This window comes from Neovison vison, chromosome 3, assembly GCF_020171115.1.
Source record: "Neovison vison isolate M4711 chromosome 3, ASM_NN_V1, whole genome shotgun sequence".
In the NCBI taxonomy this organism is placed as follows: domain Eukaryota; kingdom Metazoa; phylum Chordata; class Mammalia; order Carnivora; family Mustelidae; genus Neogale; species Neogale vison.
In genome coordinates, this window is record NC_058093.1 from 149,135,660 (window position 1) to 149,151,722 (window position 16,063).

The 16,063-nt window shown below is 50.1% G+C and overlaps 1 protein-coding gene across 1 annotated transcript in view; it reads left to right on the forward strand.

Moving 5' to 3' along the window:
• Positions 1-11,049: 11,049 nt before the first annotated feature.
• Positions 11,050-16,063, forward strand: part of ZBTB7C (zinc finger and BTB domain containing 7C) — a 334,978-nt gene continuing 329,964 nt past the window's right edge. Inside the window, exon 1 of the mRNA XM_044243026.1 lies at positions 11,050-11,173. The gene's annotated coding sequence lies outside the window, so the exon portion shown is untranslated. The remainder of the gene's footprint in view (positions 11,174-16,063) is intronic.

The following is a 16,063-nucleotide window of genomic DNA, read 5'->3' on the forward strand; positions in this document are numbered from 1 at the left end:
GCCTGGGTCGTTCAGTCGGTTGAGTCTCCAACTCTCTGTTTCAGCACAGGGGAAGAAGATCAAGGGGCCAGAAGATCAAGCCCCATGTCGGGTACCGCATGGAAGGCGGCACCTGCTTGAGATTCTCTCTCTCCCTTTCCTTCTTTCCCTCTCCTCTTTCTCTTTAAAATAAATATACACATACACACATCTTTAAAAAATAAAAAAATAAAAACCTGTATGCAATATGTTTTAGAAAGTTTTCTTTCCAATGTGTATAGTAATAGGTATATATTTTAAGTTCCAATGGCAGGAGAGTTAAACTTTAGATTTCTAGAAACCTGCTTGTGTAGCATGTCACAAAAATGCGAGGCTATTGTAGTTTTGACAGTCTGTAGACAACATTTAAATCTCTAGATAATTGCACAGAGAATATTTGGAGAGCATGAGCTATGTCTTCTCTTTCTTTCAGTAACCAGTGCTACTTGGTTGAGACACACTTTGGATTGTTGGTAAATTTGTGTTGAAGGGCTGTGTATGGCTTGGGGAGGGGTTCAAAGTGAACCTGGTGGGTGGCCTTGTTAATTCTGCCTTCATTTAAATTTGGTTTTCTTGAAAGGCTCATAGAAGTAGAAGAGATCTCAAAACATTAAGAAGCATGGCTTGCTTTGTGTTCTTCTGAAAATAACTAAATTGTTTCAATGAAATGTTAATTCTAACAAAATAGCCTTGAGTGAACAAATGTAAAAGTTTAAAAAAAAAAAAAGGAGATAGCAACTCCTTTGGTAATCACCTCATCTCCAATTCCTTGTCTTTTAACATGAGAGTTTTAAACTGTATGGTACATTCCAACCTCAAATTCTGGGACTCTGGTAATATTTATAAACACAATTAAGATGGTCATCACTTAAGAGGAAATTAAGTACATTAATGTAACAGAGTAATGTATTTACTACCATGTATTAAAATGAATACGATGGTCTTTATACAACAGAAGAGGAGATGGCAGGCAGAGAGTAGGGAGAAGGTCCATTCATTTCTTTAACCAGGAGCTGCTAAATGCCTATGGCTACCCCATGCTAGGCCCAGTGTACGTTAAAGTAGAAGCTACCATCCCTGACCTCAAGACATAGGAATAAAGCCATTGGACACAATGTCATCAAGAATAAGACTATAGGAGAGAAGGTGGGTACCCAGAGGAGAGGTCTCCGTGAGGGCCCAAGGGATGTTGAGTTTGCAAGATTCCCCCTTGTCGAGAGCCAGGCTGGGTGTATCTGCTTGTCCGCTCAATGGGAAGAATTATGGAATATTTTAATGAATCATTCATTCAGCAAAAATATTTCTTGAGCGCCTATTAAATTCCAGGCCCTGTGACAGGAACTGGAGATACAAAGAGGAGTAAATGGAGTCCTGTCCTCAAATTGCTTGAAGGGTGACATGTAAGGGCAGTCGAGGTGACACAGGGTGGGGCAGCGTAGCAGTCGGGGTTGGCAGGCACAGCTGCAGGCTACATGGCGACCACCCACCCCAACTGCCTTTCCTAACTGGTGATGGCAAGCTTCCCGTTGTATCCGAATATGGCCTCAGCATCCTTCGTGACACAGCAACCAAGCAATCGCCACCCGTCAATCAGCCCTAGAACAAAAGATGGAACCTATTTGCTTCCCAGGCAACAAAGGACTGCAATCACACTGCACACATTTGCTAGGGGAGCACAGAGGAGCTGTTGGCTAGCGCTTTTGGGGTGGGATTTGGGTGAGAAGTCACAGGGCAGATGGCCAATCAACGGACCTCAAAGGATGAATGGATTCTGTAGGTTAGAAACCACCAGCTCCCTTTCACTCCCTGCACTGTTGCTGGTTTTTTTTTTGCAACGTGGAGAGAAATAAATGGTCCTTGGGAAACATGACTTCCTTTTCTGTAATGGTGGAGCCTATTCGGGGTCTTTCGGTGGCCCCGATGGAAGGAGCAGACCCTCGGGAGACTACAGATAGGTAGTGTGGTGGAGCCAGCCTGTTGGCAGGAGTCCAGGTCGCTGGCCCAGCCACTGGGTTTTCTTTGGCAGAAGAATGTCCAGCTTCTTCATGTAGCTGGTGCCAAGCAGGCCGGGCGCAGTGAGCTCATGGCATTCCCTTCGCCCTGGAGCTAGAGACTTAGGGTGGAGGGAAGTGGAGGGCTAGAGATAGCTCTACTGGCTTGGGGTTTGCAGCAGGCAGGGCATGGGGCCAATAGAGACAGGAAATCTTCTGGGCTTTCAGACATTGTGTCATATGATTGTTTATTTGGGAAGAGGAAGCCATCCAGGGAGCCCTGGTGCCCATCACCACCTCCTAAGGGAGAAATCCAGCTGGCGCACATGCTACCCTCCTCACCCACATGCCCATGGAGCACATGCGTGCACACACACACAGGCACACGTCCCCTCATCTCCTGCCCCACCACCCCCAACCCCGTGTGTGCAGGTGAGGTGAGTTCCCCACATTCAAGGAGACCTAACAGCTCCAGAGCCCTGCCTACATTTCTACATTTCTACTCAGATCTTACTGCCAGGGATTCAGTTTTCCAGTGTCTCTTGGGCAAGTCATGATTTGCTGAACCTCAGTGTCCCCATTTTTTAAATGCAGAAAGGAAAACTTCTTCTACCTACCACCTGAGAAGATGGGTAGGAGCCATAAGGAACAGAATAGCCCCATCCATCTGATGAGTAACTTCTGTCCTCCTGACAACCACAAGGCAAGATTCGTATGGAGTCACAGTAGACCCTTCCTTGTCTTCATAGTCCATCCCGCTGGACTATTCCAGACATTGAACAACCATCACCTCTCCAATCCCACTGCCTCGGTCCTAATTTAGACCCTGGTTGCGTGTACCTCAGCTTCTTCGATGGCCTTCACCCCATCTCTAGGTACCCTCCTGAAGGGTTGGCTCTAGTCATATTTCTCCTCTCTCCAAGCCCCTGAGACTTCCTCCTTGCTGACAGACTGAAACTCTCATTTAAAATTCCTCCCTACCTTTCCAGTCGTCTTTTCTATTTTTCCTCGATCAGCGCCTCTGTTACAGCCACACCAGGTCGCTATTTCCACAACTGGCTGCAAATTCTTACTTTTGTAGATTTGTTTCTTTACCTTTGTTTTGGGATGTGTTTTTATCCAAGACTCATCCCATCTATCTAACCATTTGGAAAAACAACAAGATTGAGTTTCTGGCTCTGAATGGAGACTGATGAAAGTGTAGTCAAGTAGGGAGTCCTTGTCAGACCCTCACAAATAGGATCCTACCCCATCTTTGAGTCTAGAAAACCCTGTGGTCTGGAGTATCTTCATCAGAATTTCCTAAATTCCTTCATGTATGTTTGATCAGCTGGGTACATGGCTCACAGTGGAGCCCAGAACCCTTACGTGTCCCAGATACTGTTTCTCCCCTTCAAGCCTCACTGACCCTTTACTCTATGCATGGGGTAGACTAGATGTCCCAAACAGCTCCAAGACTCACACCTATAGAGATATCCCTGGGCTCTAATGGAGGCTGGCCTTGTGAGTAGATAGCTTCTACTGACAAGTGTGGTCATTGTGTTGTGGATTTTTGTGTGACTGGGCCACCAAAAAGACGTGTTGATTTGTTGTAGCTCTTATGGATGCAGGATGAGTTCGGGGGTCTAAGCTCCTGAGAGTCTACTGCTAACCCTTGGACTTGAGCCATGTGTATAGATTTACACATCAGCTCCCACCCTTATATGCAATCAGACCACAGTGCTGCTGCTGCTGGTGGTCTGTAACACTTGGGGGACATGAGTCTCATTGCATGACATTTGTCCCAGCCCAGCATCCAGGGAAATCATCCTGTGTCCTCAGTAGGCTCTGTGTCACAGGGCAGAAAGTCCTCTAGGGGTGGCAGTGGCTTTTTGAGACCACTGTTCCAGAATGCCTAGAGGCATTTCTCATTGATGTCCTCTCTAGCCTCTAGCTAATAAGCAATGTCATGCTTTTCCAGATCAGTCTCATCCCATTTTGGACAAGGGATAGACATTCCTTGCCTAAGTAGTTTCTCTTCTCATTCCACCCACAGGCTCCTGCTTTCCTTCCCACTGGCGGCAGTCTGCAGAAAGCAGGACATATTCATTTTCCAGGGCTGCTGTAACAAATTACTGTAAAGATGGTGTCTTTATTACACATTAGGAATTTATTAGAAATTTATTCTCTTACAGTTCTGGGGGCCGAAAGTCTGAGATGAAGCTGTCAGCAGGGCTTCTTCTAGAGGCTCTGAGTGAAAACCTGTTCAGTGCTTCTTAGCTTCTGTATTGCCACCAATCTTGGTGTTCTTTGGCTTTCGGATGTATCATTCCAATCTCTATAGTAGGACCTTATCTTAACTTGATCACATCTATAAAAACCTTATTTCCAAATAAGGTCACATTCACAGATTCCAGGTAGGCATGAGTCTTAGGGGGACACGCTTCCGCCAAACCTACAGCAATTCAGTTAACAATGAAAGAGTTCACATGCTAGGAATGCAGTGATTACAGCCTTAGGAGTTTAAGAGAAGACAAGGGTGGAAAAGTGTATTGTTTTAGGTTTATACTATATAATTCCAAATGGTAAATTTAATATGATCTGGAAATGAACGATGGCTCACATTTTCCTGCATACTTTGGGTAACACTCGCACGCGAGGTCCTCCTGAACAGAGTACAGTCACAGCTTTGAGAGTCATCGGAAGCCAGTGTTCGCAGACCTTGGGATGAATGATGCAACAACATGAGTCAACAGTATCAGGGAACTGAAGGGGAAGAAGAGCTGTACTGTTTCAATACAGATAGGTTCTGAAGAGCCCTCGCATTGTGAGTAATAAAGGCATGGCCATCTTTTGCCGAGGTGAGAGATATGAAATTAACTAAGAATGGTGTATTTGGCATTCGTGAGCAAGAAAGAAAATGAAAAGGTGGGTTTTTGGACTTGAACAGGAAGAGAGGGTGCCTGGACACTATGGGGAAATCTTACGCGCACTGATGAAGCAATACATAAATATGTAAATATCTCTTTTCTGCGCATTATTCTAAACCTGCATCATTAAATCACTGTACTTCACATGGGCCAGGGGTTTCATAATGCATTTTGAAATCAGGTTGTTTATGTAGACAGGCACTTTGCAACAGATATTTGCCTCGTGCCCTGCGCATCCTGAAAGCAGTCCTCTCCTTTTACACAGCCTCTGAGTGGAGTGAGGGCTCTCAATTAAATCGCATTCTCAGGATAATTGCGCAGCACTGACCTGGTACTTGGCTAACTAAGGGAAATCCCGGTGGGGGCCCTAAGTGATTTCCACCTGGGAGTTCTCATGAGGGGAAGGAGGACAAGACAATATAAACTCAAGCGGGGGGGCAGGAAGAAAAAGTAATTCCATAATAATGTATATAATATACTATGTAATATGTCTATATAATATATCATACTAATTAAAGAGAAATAATACTATGGTATTTTGAAAAATTGGAGGTAATGAGTCAATTGTTTCTGTGACCCTCATTGATTTAGACTGAAGCCGCTCTGAGAATTGTCTTTGAAGGTGAGGATGCATGTGTGCATACTCGATTCAACAATTATTCACACACCTGCAACTCAGACAGTTGGGAAGATCTTGAAGGAGGCTGAACTTACTAGAGGACCTCCCCTGCCCTGACTTGCTCAGCTGTTCAGCCATGCTTGGAATGCCAATGGCGGTCACTGATCAGTCCCATTAGTGACACCTAACTACCACCACCCCAGAGTGTCAAAGAGGTATCTTGACCGACTGAGGCTTGTGAACTGTTTGTTGGGAAAATGATGGGATGGGGGTCCCAGGGAAAGCTCATCCCCTGAGGTTAGGGGCTAGTTTTCCCGTGGAGAGTCATATCAAAGAGGAGATGAACAAAGTTGGGGCCAGGTTAGAAGTGAGGTGCACCATTGAGAGACCCAATGGAGGGTTGAGTACGTGGTTACTCTTTCTTGGAACATGGGGGAAGTCGTATCTCTTGGGCAGCTTTAAGTTGTCCAGTCTTACATTTTAATTCTCTGGAGCTACCAGAACGTTTTTTCAAATCTGTTGGCCAGTAGAGCTTTTGTAGGTCCTGATGTTGCAAACAAAATAGGTACATACGAGGGGTGTGGCCTGCCCACATCAGCTTCTTTTTAGGGCTGTTAGGGGCTGTAGCATTTTTTCAAGGGAGGCGGTAACTGGAGTTTTGGGATAGGAGGTAGAGGGCAAAGTGGGCTATGGCCCCGCTGGGAGCAGCAGGAGGCACTGGACCTGGAGGGAGATCTTCTGGAGGAATGATAAGTAGAACTTGCATATCCTTAATATTTTCCAGGGGAAGCTGGCCCCCAGGAAGGGATGGTGGTTGTGTGCCTGGATTACACATGTACATTAAAAAGAAATCAAGTATTAATACATTTAAATTAACCATGGATTAATTAAGGTTATATCTGGTGGGCAATTACAGATGGGTTTTAATTTTTTCTCTCTTTTCTTTGGCTTTGTGAAAGAAGAAATTGTTCTTGTTAAAATGGTAAGGAAGACTATTCGAGACCATGGCAAAAGGGGTGAAAAGGGTCAGGCTTGACAAGGACATATGACAATTTGTAGCCTAGGAAGGGCGGGGGCCAATGGATGGAAAATTACTAACATCAAGGGTAGGTGGATTCTTGCTAAACTGATCTAACAGGATTCTTGCTAAAGTCAAGTCAGGGTGATCAAATATCAAAGGTGGGGGGATTCTCACTAAACTGACTTAGCAGGATTCTTACTACAGCTGGGTTTGGCAGGCTGAAGACAGGGCCCAAGCGTGAGGCCTGGCCAAAAAGAGGGCTCAGAGGAACCTGTCTGAATGTGGAGTAAGAAGATTGGTCTTCGTGACATCTTATGGACCATACATGTATGACCATTTAAAAGAAGAAATGAAAATTGATAAAATTTATATTTAATAATAAAAATACTCTTCCAAGATATATGACAGCTGAATGCAACATATTATCCTGGATTAAATCCTAATCAGAATTTATTTCTTTCATTTTTGCCATGAGTGAGATAATTGGTGATATCTAGGTATGGTTTAGCTTAGATAATAGTATCAAAGGCAATTTCCTAATTTTAATTATGTAAAAATTGTTTGAAAACAGTCATTGAAGATTTTGCCAGTAAAAGAGCATAGTGTCTTTAGCTCACTCTCAAATGGTTTAGGACAAAAATAATATGCATATAAGAGAGAGCAAGATAAAGTAAACATGGGAAATGTTTGCATTTGGGGAATCTGAGTGAAGGTATATGGGAATTCTTTATATTATCTTTGTAACTTTTCTGAAAACCTGAAATTATTGAATAAAAAAAAAGAGACGTAAACTACCCAAACCTAAAAGATGAAGTCAAATGCCACCTCTTCCAGGAAGTCCCTCTCAAATGAGATTGCATCTTGCCCACCTTGCCTTGTGGTGACATGGACCACAGTTATCTCGTAATTCTCTCAAAGCTTCTTTCTCCTCTAGAGGCAGCACAGCTGGATAGAATGCAGTGAATTCCTGAATTCACGAATCTGGGCCCCAGTGCTGCCGTTGTCACTTCCCATCTGTGGGACCTTGGTCATTACTACTGCTACTGACCCCAGATTTCTCATTGATAAATGACCATGAAATAGTCTTTGCGCCGTTGTCAGGAGGAACACACAACAATGCCTGTCACGATTCTGATTCTAGAGGGAGCTCTGTGAATGCTAATTCCCTTTTTACCCTCTTCTCTGGAATTGGCCTTTAACCATCCTTGGGACATGGGTAAATTTTGAATACAATTCTTTGATCATTTCTATAAAATTTGTTCTAATAACTAATATTAGCACCACGCTCTAACCAACTGAGCTAACCGGCCAGCTCCTCTAATAACTAATATTGATAATTTGCAATGTATCCACTGTGCTCAACACTTACTAACTCCTTAATGAATGTTGTTCATGGGGCAATATTTGCCTGCAACTTTTCTCATCTGGCCATCCCAGCATCTCTATGGGGTAGAAAATTTCTCATGATGATCCCCTTTTTATATATTTGGAAATGGAGGGACCAAGGAGATGAATGACATACTTTCCTAGGTTTCATGGCTAAGAAGTAGGAGTCTGGCAGGAGCCAGTAAATCCTATCACTTATGGCAAAGTCTACTGTTGGCAGTTAAATACAAACAAGCGAACTGCAAATGAGTCTTACAAAGTTCTCTGGGTCTCTATCCTCATGTGTTACCACCACCCACTTTACCATTCTAAAATGACTTTTCATTCATTTGGTTTACTAATTTTTTAACGAGCACCTATTAAGTGCTAAGTGTGTTAGGCATTGAGGATGCCAAGATGGCAAAGGAGCTCCGAGTCTTGTAGGAAAAAAAAAAAAAAAATCAAATGAACAAAAATCGTAAATGCAGTGTAATAGCTGCTTTCTTGAAAAATATTTTATAATATCACTATTATAAAATAATAAAAAAGCAGACCAGTCTCATCCTGACTGCTCTTAAGTTTATAAAAGTTTTGCCTGTGTGATTAGGCTCCGTAGCACCAAGGCTCGCTGTTCAAACATAGAGCCCTCCTCCCATAGCTCATGGCATGGAAAGCTATTCAGTGATCTATAGGACAAACATCTGCTCCGAGCCAACTGTGCCTAGAGAAAGAATGAAAATCTTTCTGATTTAGAGATAATTCTAATTAGTAGAAAATCTCTCTGTTCTCAAACAAATCACCCTTTTCATGGCTGTAGCTGCCCTCAGCCCCAGAACCGTAGTCTTATCATCTGCACCTGCCTTTCCATTCCAGGCTCAGATCTTCCAGGTACTCCCCAAATGCACCCTTCTCCATAGTTTTGGCTTAGAAGCATCAGCTGGGTCAGCAGAACCCCAAATTGCCAAAGACCTTTTAAGGAAAGGAAAGGAGAGAGTCAACCTAAAGTAGGGGGACAATGGCTCCTAAGGCTTAAAGCAAAGAATATGATTTTGTCCCCGGAAGCTCAAGTGACTTGGAATCATGATATCTTGAATCTGAAAATCTCTTAGTTTCTGGGAGGGACCTCCCCAGACTTCTGTGATTTTTTGAACGGTTTGGTTAAGGTTGTTGCTCAAACTGTTGAGTGAATGACATTTACTCACTAGGAAAAGTCTGGCCTCTCTAACAAATGAAACACATAACACAACCCTATGGTCCAGATTCCCCTTTCACGTGTGTCCCTAGTCTACTGTCACATCGTATTTCAGAGTGTGTCCCTTGTCTTCACTGTCCCAACGTGGTGCCTTATATTGCGCATTTACTGCACGAATAAATGAAACGATTAAAAAAAAAATTCCAAGGAGCTACCCTAGGAAGAAGGGTCAAGCAGAAGGTCCACAAATTTATTTTGGTGATTCCTGTAAAGGATGCCACCGAGTATCTCCAACGTTAAAAGCGAATACCCAGACGGCAGGCGGCAGCCCCACTGCTCTTTCATTAGTCAATGGCCAGAACAGGGACGGGGAAGAAGGCATTCGCTTTCTTGCCTGTCCTGGACGCCCCGCGCAGCTCAGGAATGCTCAGCCCCAGCGGGCATCTGAAGACGGCAAACTTCCCGCGTCTGGTGGCTGAGCCCCTGAGAGAACCCGCTGTCATCCGAGGGGACTCGCGCCAGGGCGGGCAAGGATTCCGGTGTCTGCCAGGAGCGCAGAGGGGAGGGTTGCAAAAACGTAGAGAGAATACCAGTCCCTGTGTGCCCCGGCCTGCTGGTGGCCAGCACATCTGCCCGAGCGTGGCCTGGCGTGCAACCGATCGTGCCGTCCCGCCCGACCTGAGAGTCCCCCCCGCCCCCAACCCACCCCACGCCGCCCGGCTTCCCTGGAATGGGCCCTTGGCGCTGTCTGTCACCGCTCCGCGCGGCAGTCCCACCTAGACTCTCCCGAGAGTACTGTAACAGCGGGGGCGGGGCTTGGAGGGACAGGGCGGAACCAAGCCCCCAGGGCCCGCCCCTGGCTGCGTAGCTGGGCGATTGGATGCTTCGGAAGGCCGCCTTCTAAAGCCGTCCAGGGGAGTGTCCCGTGGCTGTGGCCGGGTCCCTGGCGCGCAGGGTGCGGGGTGAGGGGACTCCGCCCGGCGAGGGGTGGGAGACCCAGCGTCCAAGCGGTCTCTAGGGCGGGGTTTCCCGTTGGGATTTGGGCGCCGTGAAATGCAGCAAGCCCATAGTCTCTCGTGTCGGAGAGGTATCTTTCTGAGTCGCTGGAATTCCAAGAGAATTTGGGAAACTTCTCGCCTCCACTCTTTACTCCCTACTTTCGGATGGGAAAGCAGTTGCTGAGTTGTTTTATTTCCTCCCCCAACCGGACTCTGTAAAAATAGCCGTGCGCCGGGGCGAGCGAGCCAAGCTCTGCCGCACCGCTGTCCCGGGCAGGGTGTGGACCTAAAAATACCCGGCGGTCGGGAGCTTGTGCTCCGGGTGCGGGCGGGTCCGGCCGGGCCGCAGAGGGCGTCTGGAGACCGAAGAAACGGCGGCCGCCTGGCCCCTCGCCTCGGCCGGGGCTGTCCCTTTAAATCCTGGAGGAGGCAAAGAGAAAAAAGGAAAGAAAGAAAAAAGCCCCGAGCGGATGGTGGCTCTGCCCGGCCCCCCACTCCGCCCCCGCGCCGGGTCCTGCCAGCCGCCCGCCGCCTCCGCGGGTCCTGGGCACCCCCCGCCGCGCCACCCCCAGCCACAGTTACTGTCAAAATAGAAATTCCGCGAGCCGGAGAGGAGGTCAGGGCGCAGCAAGTGCAAGTGTGGCAGGCGGGGAGGGGGCGCCGAGCAGGGGGCGGGCGCGCGGAGAGGCGACCGTAGACATCCGGGCCCTTTAACCCCGTGCGCCCCCCGAGCCGGTGGCGCGGGCCGCGCGGGCGCCGGGCGCGGGGCGCGGGGCTGACAGCCGCGGCGCGGGAGGCGGGGCGCGAGGAGGGCGGAGGCGCGGCGCGGGGAGGGAGGAGCTGCCCGCGCGCCCGCCGCCGCCGCCGCTCGGCTCCACACCCGCCGGCGCAGCCCCGCCACGAGACTCTGACAGCGCGCGGCCCGCGCTGCTCGGGCGCACAGGCACGGTCGGACCGCGGCCGCGGCGGTGGCGGCGGCGGCGGCGGAGGCGGAGGAGGACGCGAGGACCGCGGCCCGGCGCCAAGTGCGGGAGGCGCGCGGGGCTGGCGGCGCGCAGAGGTGAGTGTCTTCGCGCGGCGCGCTTGGGCACCGGCTGCGAGGGTCACGGTCTTCCCCGCACCTCGGCTGCCAAGGCGGGTCAGAGGGTCGCGGGGCTCCGGGAGGGTGGCTCCGCATCGCCGACGCCGGAAAGCGGTCTCGGGGCTGTTGCTAGGAGGCCGGCGGTCCGCGCGCCCCGGGGCGCCGGCGGGGGCAGGGGCGCCCCCAGCGCGGCGGGCAGGAGGCGGGGGGCTGCGGTGGCTATTCAGGGGCTCCGTGCGGCAGCCATGCAACGGGAGGAGGCGGGAGGAGGAGAGAGGGAGGAGGGGAGAGCCAGCGGAGAGTGAGCCAGCGAGCGGGAGCCGCGCCTCCTGGCTGGCACCGCGGCCCGGAGCGAAGTGGCGCGCGGGGCTGGAGGGGAACTTCTGCGGGCGCGTGCGGGCCCGGGCTTGGCGGCGCCTCAGGGCCGGGACAGGGCGGGCCTGCCGGCAGCCACAGGTGGTTTCTGCCAAAAGTTTTACCGCACTTCTGCCGGGAAGGCGCGGGAGCGTTTTGGAGAGTGACGGTTTCCCGAGATTTCGGCATCCGCATCTCACACTCTTATCTCGAAGATTAGAAAGGGGGTGGAGAGCCTGGGATCCCGCATCTCGAGACGCGGCTCGCGGGCTTCGTGCGGTCTCTGCCCGAGGTGGCGCCCTTGCCAGACCTTCCGGATTCACGCGGCTGGCCACTGAGAAGCTGTGGGAAATGGGCTCACGCACACGGTTCCTGCGTGCCTTGGGAAAGTTAAGCTGAGGCCAGCCCGGTACTTGTCGCTCACACGGGGCAGCGCAGGGTGTCTTCCTAGGAACCGCGCGAGTCTTCGCTCCCAGGCTTGCGCATCTCTTGCTCCTTTGAAATCGAATTGTCTCTGGCCGCTGTGCTGCTTTGTTATTCGGGCTGCTTGTCTGATTTCATTAGGAGGAGAACTAGGAGGAGCCAAAGAAAAGCAAAGCGGCAACAACTCTCGCTTCCTTTAGAACCAGCTGTAGAGGCTGGTACCCACATCTAGGCTAGGAGGGTCCAGGGACAGAGGGAGCCCGGAGACGCCGGGAGCTTCGCCGGGCCCGTCGCAAGGCTGGGGTTGGGATTTCTGGGGTCTGTGGGACGGAAAGATGAAGGTGGGAAGGAAACCCCCCCTCCGAAGAGGAAGGTGTGCCATGGTGTAGTCAGTTCTGGGAGAGAGGCTCCAAGAAGGCCAGTGGTTTGGCCCGGTTCCTTACTGGCCAGTTGTCGAATCTAGGGCCGCGAGGTTAGAACCACCCCGGTAGGTCCATCCTGGGCTGAAAGGAGTCTTTATCCCCGGAGTGGGTCTGATACCCAGCTGGTGCAGGTGTGCACAGAACTGTGTGAGAGTTGGTTGGGAACACTGAGTCCTTCATTCCCACCGCTCCTCCCTACTTCCCCAACCCCATGGAGCACCTGAGCGGAAAGGGTGCCCTTTCCTTTAAAAAGGGGAAAAAAAAAAAAAAAGGTCATGGGGATTTTGAGCAGAAAGATGTTCTAGAGATATGAGGAACTCTCATTTTACAGATGACCCAACTTGGGCCCAAGGGAAAGTGACCTGCCACGGTGGTTAGAAACCCCAGGAGATGAGAAATGACATCAGCCTCCCAGACCAGGGTGGAGAGAATTCCCTCAGCAAGGCATCTGGAGGGCCTGAGATCAGAAATGCCACCTCAGACCCCAAGCCCATTAGGGGCTCATTATCTGGTACTTTCTATAGCTATGCTTGCCAGCTAATGTGGTATATTTTCTGTTCTCTGTCCTTGGCTTAGGAAAAAAAAAAAAAATCAGGACTATCCCTGAAGATTCCAGTCTGACTCTTTTCCAACTTTTCCTGTTCCCTTCTCACCCTAAATTCCTCAAACTCCTTTTGTAACATAATGCAGCTTGATTGGCCAAGATGAGTTTGCAGCTTGTCTCATTGTGAAGCACCCTCTTTCCGTAGGATGCCAGAACTCTGTTTTCCTGGTAATTAGGTTTTACAGATATTTTTGAAAGGGAGCCCAATTCTGGATCAATTACACTTGGACACAAATGTTGTGCTGTTGTGGATACCAAATGAGAAGGATGAGCAATTATCTGGGGGTGTTGGAATAAATGTTGTTGTGAGTATTTGACACAGCTATTAGACATCAATGAGTGGGTTTTCAGTAAATGTTTTTTGCGCTGTATTTTATTGAGCAAACAAAGTGTCTTAATTAAAAAGAACTGGGAGTTGGCCACTTAGATTTTAGCCCTGTGTTTCTTACCAGTGGGTATGGATGGGAAGGGTTTGAATGGGAAACAGAATGACTATGGAGAGCTTCCTCCTGCCTCAAACCAAAATATTTTAGGGCAATGCTCCTTCAGCATATACTGTCACTTACAGTCCGGCAGAACCATATTCAATCAAAATCGGTCCGGGTGCAGTGTATGTCAATCTGTATTAGTCAGAAATGACTTGTAAGAGAGAAAATTTTGTAAGTTTTATTGCTTTCAAGGGTATGCAGTATCAAGAATTCAAGGCTAATGCAATGCGGCCAAATAGAATTCTTCTGCTCTCACGAACAGATAAAATTAGTGTCCCCACAGTTGTGCTGGGGGCCCCTGTAGAAGAAACCAAGATCTGACCTCATCATGACGGTCCAGGGCTAACATTGTGACAGCGCCTTTTCATTGTCATCGCATACTAATGTCATGGCCATCCCCAAGTGGTATGGAGTTCAGCTCTGTGTCCATCTTACAGATGGGGAAACTGAGGCAGAGACAGGAGAGAGGGTTATTCCTATGCTTCATTCAGTGCCTTAGCATATCCTGGGCATTCAACTCAGGGCTTCTGTGGGTGACTGGGGAGGGTAATAGGCCTTCTAATCATATTGCCCCTGACCCCTCTCCAGGACCGCCATTACAGAAGGGCGCAGAAGTGTGGGGGTTACAGTTAAAATTCATGAGAGGCCACTTGCTCTGAAGGGGGCCTGAAGGATTTAGTTCCCCACCCCCACAGTGGGTGAGCAGTTTCCTCCCTCTTATAGCAGGCTGTGGGAACTTGGGGGAGGAGGGACCAGCTGGCTGAGCCTGGGACGGGGGTGTGGGATCTGTGCCTGTGTAGGGCTGAAGGAGTCCAGGCTATTTATAACCCCTCCTCCCCTCCTGGGAAGAAGAGACTCAAGGGTCTGGAACCATCCTCAGTGGTGACTTTGCCCCAGCATGGCTGTGTCCCGCTGGAAAAAAACCACCACCCAACTGCATGGCGGGTATTGGTGTGAACCCTGATCCATGTGGAGGGGTCCTGTGGAGCTTCTTGGAACTTCGGCTGCTCTGGGAGTTTTAAGATAGAAAGATTTCCTGGAGCTCTTGTAGGTGCACTTTTTCTTAGGCAAGGCCCTCCATTTGTACCCTAGAAATCTCACAGAGCAGAACTAAAGAATCTGCAAAAGTGGGGGAACTTGGCTGTTCTGAATGACGGTAACTCATTTTTACGTGAGTGGAGATCTAAAAGTGACCTGTCAGATGTGGTTCCCTCTGACTATAAGCTGCGATGTTGCTGTGTGGTGCCGGCTGGAGAGGTGTGGGGCATGCACACGAAGCTCTTTCCCCCCGCCTTGCCCACCCCTACCCTGGACCAGTCCCCGATGGCCCCCCTCACCTTTGCACTCTTCAGCCAACACCCGAGTGAGTCCTCTTTTGTCTTCAGAGAAGTAGTATCTGCCATTCCACCGGTTACGACCTCGTCTGTGCAACTGAACGTATTTTCTTCCTGGGCCAGTGGACGGAAGAATGAGGGTGGGCGGTGGAGGAAGTAGGCAAGGCACTGAGCTCGTCAGAACCGTTCCAGGGGCTCGAGGGAGGTTTTGCCAGGGAGAGAAGACAAGCGGGAGGCCGTAGGGGGAGAGGTGGGTGCTGGGCAGCTCCCGCCGAGGGTGGTGCCTGGTGAGCCTGGTGCGGGCATGGCGTGCGGGGGCTCCTGAGGGCGGGGCTGGTGTGTTGCTCATCGGCACGCAGCACCAACCCTGGGCATGGCAGATGTTTGCTGAGCAAGGCCTGGGGGGCACTTGTGGGTGGGTGGACAGCGGGCAGGTTTGCTTCTTTCTTGCCATCGGCGGTGTTTCTTGGTGTCAGGAGCTTGAGGAAGCAGAATCAGTGTAAGTGAGAAGAGACAGAATTCCCCAGGCATTCTGAGAGCCCCGGGGCCAAGCTGATTGGCCGCTCCCCATTGCCAGAGATGCTGGAAGCCAGAGACAGCCATGGAGTCCTTCTCTGGGAGCTGTGGTGGCACAGTCTAGCCTCTCAGAGTGTGCAGAGTGAGTCTCCTTCATGAGAGAGATGGGCCACGCCTTTGCTTACCCTTCCATGGGCCTTCTGGGGGCCTTCCGGGGTCTGGTCCCTGCCTGCCTCTAAGACTCCCTCCCCTCCCTGCTGGGACCTCTTTGTTCCTTGAACACACCTTGCTCTCCTGGGCCATTCTTTTCATCTGGCATGCCCTTCCCTCCCATCTTCCCTCAGCTGGCCCCCACCCCCTGCCTTCAGGTCCCAGCCGAGACCGCACCCTGTGTTACACTCTTCAAAGCGCCCACCTCCGTCTGGGATAGAATCTTGATTCTCTTCTTGTTTGTCACTTGTGTCTCCCACTAGACTGTGAGCTCTAGAAGGGCAGGGACCTTGTCTGTTTTGTTCCTCAGCCCCAGAACAGTGCCCGGAATGGAGCAGTGCCAGAGGGAATGGACAGTGAGTGGGTGTGCCAGTGAATATGCTGGCGGTCTGCAGAGACAAACCGGCCAGGGACCCTGCCCTTGGGACCTCTTCGGCCTGGAGGCAGAGAGGAAATGTGTCCTTGAGGCTCTATGGTGGCAGGAAGGGAGGATGGCATTCTTGAGGTACAGCCAGGGA